Source organism: Vipera ursinii (genome assembly GCF_947247035.1).
Source record: "Vipera ursinii genome assembly, chromosome: 3".
Classification (NCBI taxonomy): domain Eukaryota; kingdom Metazoa; phylum Chordata; class Lepidosauria; order Squamata; family Viperidae; genus Vipera; species Vipera ursinii.
The window spans coordinates 6,513,514-6,521,911 of NC_139516.1; positions in this window are offsets into that span (position 1 = coordinate 6,513,514).

Below are 8,398 nucleotides of genomic sequence, written 5' to 3' on the forward strand. Positions count from 1 at the left end.
TTGGACCAATCTCTCTCTTTCTTTCTCTCTCTCCCTCCCTCTCTTTCTCCTTCCTTCTTTCCCTCCCTCCTTCTCTCTCCCTCCTCCCCACCTCACAGGGTTGTTGTCGTTGTGAGGAAAATAGGAGGAGGGAGGAACATTAAGTATATTTGCTGCCATGCTTATTGATAAAAATAAGAAAGGTCTGATAAAAATGAATCAGCAAACAATAATGGAAATGTGGGCCATCTTCCCTAGGCCAAAGAGGTTGAAAACATTTTTTTAAAAAAATCCAGAATCTCCAGATAACATTTGAAAGCTGGTGAGAGTTGATGCCCCTCCCCCCCTTTATTCATGGAGGTATAAGAGAGAGAAGGAAAACGGTACCATCCATCTTGCAAGATTCTGCTATTAGGCAACCTTGGCTTTTTTATGACTGGTGGACTTCAACTCCCAGAATTCCTCAGCCAGCATGGCTCAGCTTGGAAACCTCTCCCTTTCCCTTCAGCGTGGCTGGCTCAGGAATTCTGGGAGTTGAAGTCCACGAGTCATAAAGCAGCCTAGGCCAGGGTTAGGCAACCTTGGCTGTTTTGTGACTCGTGGACTTCAACTCCCAGAATTCCTGAGCCAGCATGGCTCAGCTTGGAAAACTCTCCCTTCAGCGTGGCTGGCTCAGGAATTCTGGGAGTTGAAGTCCACGAGTCATAAAGCAGCCTAGGCCAGGGTTAGGCAACCTTGGCTCTTTTGTGACTCATGGACTTCAACTCCCAGAATTCCTGAGCCAGCGTGGCTCAGCTTGGAAACCTCTCCCTTTGCCCTCAGCGTGGCTGTGTTAGGACTACAGGTACTTATTTGAAAGTCCAAAGCAGAAGAAAGAGAACCGTGTTCTGTTTCATATAAATATTCTGAGGCAGCAAGATAACAATCGCAGGGGCTGGCAATTAACCTCCAGGGCTATTTTTCTAGCATTTCACATAAATTAGCCAAAGGCCCAATTGTTTGTGGGAACAATCTCTCCAGTCATCCTCCTCTAGTTTGGAAACAGAGAGTGCATTCTTGCAGGACAAGGTTTTGGAGAAAAAAATTCAAACGCCCCCATTACTGTTTAGTAAGTACTTATCAAGATCTTTTCTCTGCACATGTCATAGAATTGGTGTGCTAGTGTGGGAATTAGTTGCTTTTCTATGTATATTTCACCCAGGAAGCATACAGGTACTCCTCGACGTACGACCACAATTGAGCCCAAAAATTTCTGTTGCTAAGTGAGACAGTTGTTAAGCAAATTTTGCTCCATTTTACTACTTTCCTCGCCACAGTTGCTAAGGGAATCACCGCAGTTAAGTTAGTCACACGATTGTTAACTGAATCTGGCTTCCCCACTAGAAGGGGGGGGTCACAAAAGGGGATCACATGACCCCGGGACCCTGCAACCGTCATAAATATGAACCAGTTGCCAAGTGTCTGAATTTTGATCACATGACCATGGGGATGCTGCAACGGTCATAAGTGTAAAAAATGGGCCTGAGTCACTTTTCCCCCCAATGCCGTTGTAACTTTCAATGGTCAGTAAAAGAACGGTTGTAACTCAAGGGCTAGCTGTATAGGGATATGACTAGATGACCTCCAAGGTCCCTTCCAACTACATTATTATTATTATTATTATTATTATTATTATTATTATTATTATTATTATTTGATAAAAGAAAAATAATAATAATAATAATAATAATAATAATAATAATAATAATAATAATAATAATAATAATAATAATAATAATATAAAAATATCATCTCTACGTTACTGTAAAGTCATTGGCATTTGAGAATTGGGGATCCTTTCAAACAGAGGCGCCCAAGGGAGAAACTCGAATATTTATTTATTTATTGGTATAATTTATTAGCCGCTCATCTTGCTACAGGGTGACTTTGGGCAGCTTAATTAATCGGCGGATTGATAAGCCACGATATTTATCTTATTAAAGATTGACTTCTAGGGAAATCTTTTCGGTACAGACAGTCCAGCCATTGGCGACCACTCAAAATTACGACGGATCCCTCCCAAAGCTACAGGTAGTCCTCGACTTACAACAGTTCATTTAGTAACCGTTCAAAGTTACAACGGCACTGAAAAAAAGGGACTTACGACTCTTTTTCACACTTAACGACTGTTGCAGCCTGATCACAGGATCAAAATTCTGACTCTTTGGCAACCGGTTCACGTTTATGACGGTTGCCTTGTCCTGGGCGGGGTGGGGGGGAGGTCATGGGATTCCCCCTTTGAGTCAAGGGGGAAGCCAGGTTCGCTTAACAACCGTGTTACTAACTTAATAATGGCAGTGATTCACTTAACAACCGTGGCGAGAAAAATCGTAAGATGGGGCAGAATTCACTTAACAAATGTTTCCCTTAACCACAGAAAAGTTGGGCTCAATGTAAGTCGAGGACCACCCTCATTTATGATTGGGTTCTGGCCCTTACTCCCACCCTGGGAGTCACGTGACTGCACTCCAGTGGTTTGCCTTCACGGCTGTTTGCGGCATCCACGCGACCACGATTGGCGATGTTTTTGCTGAACCTCTGGCTTACGGCAAAAAGCTGCATGGCAAGCAACAGCCCCAACTGTGGTCGTAAGTCGAGGACTACCTGTGTCTCCAGGCTGAATAAACGATGAGCTTCTCAATCCAACGGCAGGGCCGATTCCGGTTGCCTTTGTTCTCCGAGTGCTGATGGCTTTTGGACATTTTTCCATCCGGGAAATTATCAGACAGATTGAGATCCGCCTCCAGTGCAAGATGGAGCGATCTGGCTTTATTGCTCCAGCAATTCCTTCTCGATGATTGGACTTGATTGGGCATTAGAGGATTTAGCAAACACCCAGAGGGTAAAAGGGGAGGCTGGAATGCAGTCGGTTTCCATGGTGACGGGATGCAGCTCTTTGCAGTAGAAAAAGAAACAGCCCAGAACAGCAAGAAGCTGGGTCTTCCTTCCCTATTTCTCTTGCCTGTTTGCGAATAAAAGAGGTGCCTTTAACAGGGTGATTTTAGGAATTAAAGAAATTAAATTTAGTCGGATTGCAGCAGGGTTCCCAGGACAGAGGGGGAAAGAGATCTATCTGTCTAGTGATCTGTTCCACCTCCTTGTGCGTCCGGAAAGCAAAGGCGTCTCTGCTTCAGAGAAAGAAGAAACCAAATCCGTGTTAGGACTACAGGTAGTTCCCGTGATCAAAATTCAGACGCTTGGCAAATACTTAACGGCTACAACTGAGCCCAAAATTTCTGTTGCTAAGTGAGACAGTTGTTAAGGGAGCTTTGCCCCATTTGGCGGCCTTTCTTCTCACAGTTGCTCAGCGAATCACTGACGTTGTTAAGTTAGTAACACGGTTGTTAAGCGAACCGGGCTTCCCATTGAGTTTGCTTGTCAGAGGGATGCCAAAGGCGATCACGTGACCCTGGGACCCTGCAGTGGTCATAAATACGAACCGGTCGCCAAGCGTCTGAATTTCGATCACGTGACCACGGAGATGCTGCAATGGCCGTAAGGGTGAAAAACAACAACAAACAACTTTATTGTCACTTTGTACACCAATCGGCATACCTCAAAATGAAATTTCGTTGCATCCAGCTCTCATAGGGTCACCACCTCCGATATACATTCCTTGTTCGTGGCCGGCTCAAGTTTCAGATCGCCCATTTTAGCCTCTAGGGAGCGAGCGACGGCAAACGGGACAGATGGAAACGGGGCTCCACGTGGATTAGCCCTCAAATTAGCTTGTATTCCTGCACCACAACCTCGCCTCCTTTCCTTTTTCTGATCCTGACTCTTCCACCTTTTCCTTAAAGAGGCCTTGCTTCTTTTCGCCCCTGGAGCACGCTGCCACCGCCAGCCACTAACTCCTCCGGAAGCTTCTGTCTCTTCCTCTGGCTCTACCGACAGCCTCCTCCAGTTCTTTTGCTCCATAAGCCTCCTCCTCTGCCTCCTTTGGAAACAGCCCTGATTTGCAATAGAATCCATCACTGGGCCAGCAGTCAGATCTTGCTGCTGGTGGAACAAATTCAAACAGCGCCAGCGACTTTTAACGGTCTCACCAACAGTTCCGAAACAGCTAGAAACTCGCCACGCCAGCAAAGATTGTCGGTCGTATGTTAAGCTTAGTTTCACCACGTTGCTCAAACACATCAAAACCTTCCCGATCATGTGGCCTATATCCCTTATATCCCTCCTGAAACTATTCGCCTTCAACAGCCAATGCAGCTGCAGCCATTCCAGGCGCCGCCATCTTAGCCATCATAAACGGTCATAAGTCTCTTTTTTTTCAGTGCCGTTGTAACTTTGAAGGGTCCCTAAACGAACTGTTGCAAGTCGAGGACCACCTGTATTCTCCATCCACTCATCTGCACAGGGAGCAATGTGCTTTGTCACTTAGGAAGGCTGCAATTTCTTTAGAGTCGTCCCACTATTTTAAGGAGCAGAAATCCCAGAAGCAGGACAGCCCAACCTATGGAGGTTTACTAGCACATAAATTCTGGTTTGTTGCAAAGAGCTTCTTTTCAGAATGTGGGATAAGGAAGCCATAGGACTTTGGCGACAAAAGCAAGGTCAGTAGCCCGTCTCAGCTGGGCTCAGAAACTAAGCAGAGTTGGATGGGAGTCCAGCAGAGAAGGTCAGATAGAATAGAATAGAATAGAATAGAATAGAATAGAATAGAATAGAATAGAATAGAATAGAATAGAATAGAATAGAATAGAAAATATGGAATGGAACGGAACGGAACGGAACGGAACGGAACGGAACAGAACAGAACAGAACAGAACAGAACAGAACAGAATAGAATAGAATAGAATAGAATAGAATAGAATAGAATAGAATAGAAAATATGGAATGAAGAATGGAATGGAATGGAATAGAATAGAAAATATGGAATAGAATAGAATAGAATAGAATAGAATAGAATAGAATAGAATAGAATAGAATAGAATAGAATAGAATAGAATAGAAAATATGGAATGGAGAATGGAATGGAATGAATAGAATAGAATAGAAACAGAACAGGAAGAGAATAGAAATATTGTCACTTTAAATGTACACTAATCATCATTATAAGAGCCTTGGTGGAGCAGTGGGCTAATGCCTCCTTAAATAACACCAGCTGCCTGCAATTAGTGCAGGTTCGCATCCCACCAGGCTCAAGGTTGACTCAGCCTTCCATCCTTCCGAGGTAGGTAAAATGAGGACCCAGATTGTTGGGGGCAATTAAGCTGACTTTGTAATAATGCCGCTTAGGGGGTGTTTGAAAGCCCTAATAAGCAGGCATATACATAGAATGAAGGCTACTGCTAAGCTTGTAAGCCGCCCTGAGTCTTCGGAGAAGGGCGGGATATAAATGGAATTAAAATAAATAAATAAAAAAAATAAATCATACATTAAAATGAAATTTCGTTGCATACAGCTCTCAAAGGGTAACCACCTCCAATATGTTGTTGTTGTTGTTAGTTGCGAAGTCGTGTCCGACCCATCGCGACCCTATGGACAATGTTCCTCCAGGCCTTCCTGTCCTCTACCATCTTCTGGAGTCCATTTAAGCTCACGCCTACTGCTTCAGTGACTCCATCCAGCCACCTCATTCTCTGTCGTCCCCTTCTTCTATTGCCCTCAATCTTTCCCAGCATTAGGCTCTTCTCCAGTGAGTCCTTCCTCCTCATTAGGTGGCCAAAGTATTTGAGTTTTAGCTTCAGGATCTGGCCTTCTAAAGAGCAGTCAGGGTTGATCTCCTCTAGGACTGACCGGTTTGATCGCCTTGCAGTCCAAGGGACTCGCAGGAGTCTTCTCCAGCACCAGAGTTCAAAGGCCTCAATTCTTTTGCGCTCAGCCTTTCTTATGGTCCAACTTTCACTGCCATACATTGCAACTGGGAAGACCATAGCCTTGACTATACGCACTTTTGTTGACAGGGTGATGTCTCTGCTTTTTAGTGTGCTGTCTAGATTTGCCATGGCTTTCCTCCCGAGGAGCAAGCGTCTTTTAATTTCTTGACTACAGTCCCCATCTGCAGTGATCTTGGAGCCCAGGAAAATAAAATCTGTCACTACCTCCATTTCTTCCCCATCTATTTGCCAGGAATTGAGAGGGCCGGATGCCATGATCTTGGTTTTCTTAATGTTTAGTTTCAACCCAACTTTTGCACTCTCCTTCTTCACTCGCAACAAGAGACTCTTCAGTTCCTCTTCACTTTCTGCCATTAGAGTGGTATCATCTGCATATCTTAGGTTGTTGATATTTCTTCCAGCAATCTTAATTCCAACTTTTGACTCCTCTAGCCCTGCCTTTCTCATGATGTGCTCTGCATATAAGTTAAATAGGCAAGGCGACAGTATACAGCCTTTCCGGACACCTTTCCCAATTTGGAACCAATCAGTGGTTCCGTGTCCAGTTCTCACTGTTGCTTCTTGGCCCGCATATAGGTTTCTCAAGAGACAAATAAGATGTTCTGGTACTCCCATCTCTTTAAGAACTTGCCACAGTTTGTTATGATCCACACAATCAAAGGCTTTAGCATAGTCAATGAAGCAGAAGTAGATGTTTTTCTGGAACTCTCTAGCTTTCTCCATGATCCAGCGTATGTTGGCTATTTGATCTCTAGTTCCTTTGCCTCTTCGAAATCCTGCCTGTACTTCTGGTAGTTCTCGATCCACATACTGCTGGAGTCTAGCTTGTAGGATTTTAAGCATGACTTTACTAGCATGAGAAATGAGTGCAATGGTGCGATAGTTTGAACATTCTTTGGCACTGCCTTTCTTTGGAATTGGAATGTAAACTGATCTTTTCCAATCCTGTGGCCACTGTTGAGTTTTTCAAATTTGCTGGCAAATTGAGTGTAGCACTTTTACTGCATCGTCTTTTAAGATTTTGAATAGCTCAGCTGGAGTACTGTCACCTCCACTAGCTTTGTTGTTGCTCAGCTTTTCTAAGGCCCACTTCACTTCACATTCTAGGATGTCTGGCTCGAGGTCAGTGACCACCTCATTGTGATTATCAGGGACGTTAAGCTCATTCTTGTATAGTTCTTCTGTGTAATTTTGCCATCTCTTCTTCTCCAATATACATTGCATCAATGTGACAAAAGAATAAATAAATATGAATGCAGAGCAGGGAAGTAAAAGCAGAACAATACAGGTAATCCTTGATCACAGCTGTTCATTTAGTGACCGAAGTTACAACAGCACTGAAAAACCCGACTTATGACCATTTTTCACACTTAACGACAGTTGCAGCACATCCCCATAGTCAGGTGATCAAAATTTGGATGCTATATTATGGAATGGAGAAAATGGATTGAGTTTATCCAGAACAAGTATAGGGTTAAGAAGTTTCATGTAGCATTTGAATAAGTCTTCTTTCTTTTTTTCTTTTTCTATTTTAGTTTCTTTATATATATTTAATATTACTAAGGTTTGTTTTATCCTATATAAGCTAGAGAGTGATGGATTTTAGAGTTTATAGTTGGTAGTATATGGTTGTTTATGATTGGTTTTTTTTATATATACCTTGTATTTAGCTCTGGGAAGTCGGGGGAGGAGGGGGGGAGGGGGGAGAGGTAGGGGGGGAGGGAGAAGGGAGGCGGAGGGGGGATTTTTAAAGAAAAATTGTATGTTAAAACTTTTCAATAAAAAAAAAATTTGGATGCTTGGTGACTGGCATATATTTATGCCAGTTGCAGTGTCAAGAAATCAGGTGATCATTTGTGTGACTTCTGTAAAGCAAAGCCAATGGGAAGCCAGATTCCCTTAGCAACCTAAGAACAACTGCAGTGATTCACTGTACAACTGTGGCAAGAAAGCTGGTAATACAAGGCAAAAACTCACTTAACAACTTTATTGCTTAAGCAATGGAAATTTTGGGCTCAACATGAGAAGTACCAGGTTGTTCACCAAAGCACCAGAGGGAAGGACAAGAAACAACGGTTGGAAACTGATCAAAGAGAGAAGCAACCTGCAGTTAAGGAGAAACTTCCTGACAGTGAGGACGATAGAAACCGTGGGCGCTCCATCACTGGAGATTTTTAAGAAGAGACCAGACAATCACCTGTCTAAGATGGTATAGTTCTCCTGCTTGGACTGGACTAGAAGACCTCCAAGGTCCCTTCCAGATTCTATTCTATTCTATTCTATTCTATTCTATTCTATTCTATTCTATTCTATTCTATTCTATTCTATTCTATTCTATTCTATTCTATTCTATTCTATTCTATTCTATTCTATTCTGTATTTCTATCCTATCCTATCCTTGTACTAAGGCCATAAGCACAGCTGCATTTTAAGAAACATGTAGACCTTTATTGTGGTAAGAATCCAGATGTTAAGGATTATAAAAATATTCCTGGCCCTATATTCTTCAGCCAGTTGCAAGGAATAAGACATAGTAA